Raw genomic sequence first — 1,087 nt, 5'->3', positions numbered from 1 at the left:
CAAAGAGATCTCTGAAAAGGAAGTAATGAAAACAATACCATTTACAATAGCTACCAAAAAGATAAAATACGTAGGAATATATCTTACCAGGGACACAAAAGACCTATATACAAAGAAAACTACCAAGCCCTACTACAAGAAACTATCTGAGACCTATATAAATGGAAGAATATTTCACACTCATGGATAGGAAGACTAAACATTGGGAAACTGCCAATACTACCCAAAGCAATCTATAGATTAAATGTAATCAAGATTCAGACTGACATTTTTGAAGGACATAGAAAACTTATCACTAATTTTATATGGAAAGGGAAGGAATGGGATATGCAAAGCACTACTGAAGAAGAACAATAGAGTAAGAGATCTCACACTCTTTGATCATAAAACTTACTATACAGCCATGGTAGTGAAAATAATCTGGTACTGGTACAATGATAGACATACTGACTAGTGGAACAGTTAAGAATCAAAAAATAAAACCATCTACATATGGACAGCTGATCTTCGACAAGGGTCAAACGCATTATATGGGGAAGAAATAGTCTCTTTAACAAATGGTGAAGGCAAAATTGGATAAACATTTGCAGATAAATGAAATAAAATCTATACCTGACACCATTCAGAAAAACAAAATCAAGATATTAAAGATGTAGATATGAAATGTAAAACTATAAAAGTCATCAGCACATAATGCTATCAAATTAGAAATCAACATTAGGAAGATCAACAAGAGTGAACACATGGATACTGAACAACACCCTCCTTGAGAAAAACTGGGTAAGAGAAGAAATCAAAATTGAAATTCGAATATTCCTTGAATCAAACGAGAATGAAAACACAACATACCAAAATTTTGGGACACAGCAAAAGAAGTGATCAGAGGCCAATATATAGCAATAAATGCACACATGAAAAAAGAAGAAAGAACCAAAATCAACACTTAAACCAACATATCCAACAATTAGAGAAAGAACAGCAAGAAAAGCCTACAGTCACCAGAAGAAAGGAAATAATCAAGATTAGAGCAGAAATCAATGAAACAGAAAATAGAAGGGCTATAGAAAAAAATCAACAACCAGAAGTT

This window comes from Orycteropus afer, unplaced genomic scaffold (genome assembly GCF_000298275.1).
Source record: "Orycteropus afer afer isolate SDZICR_OR568_19922 unplaced genomic scaffold, OryAfe1.0 scaffold00443, whole genome shotgun sequence".
Classification (NCBI taxonomy): domain Eukaryota; kingdom Metazoa; phylum Chordata; class Mammalia; order Tubulidentata; family Orycteropodidae; genus Orycteropus; species Orycteropus afer.
Note: the sequence above shows the minus strand (reverse complement) of the source record.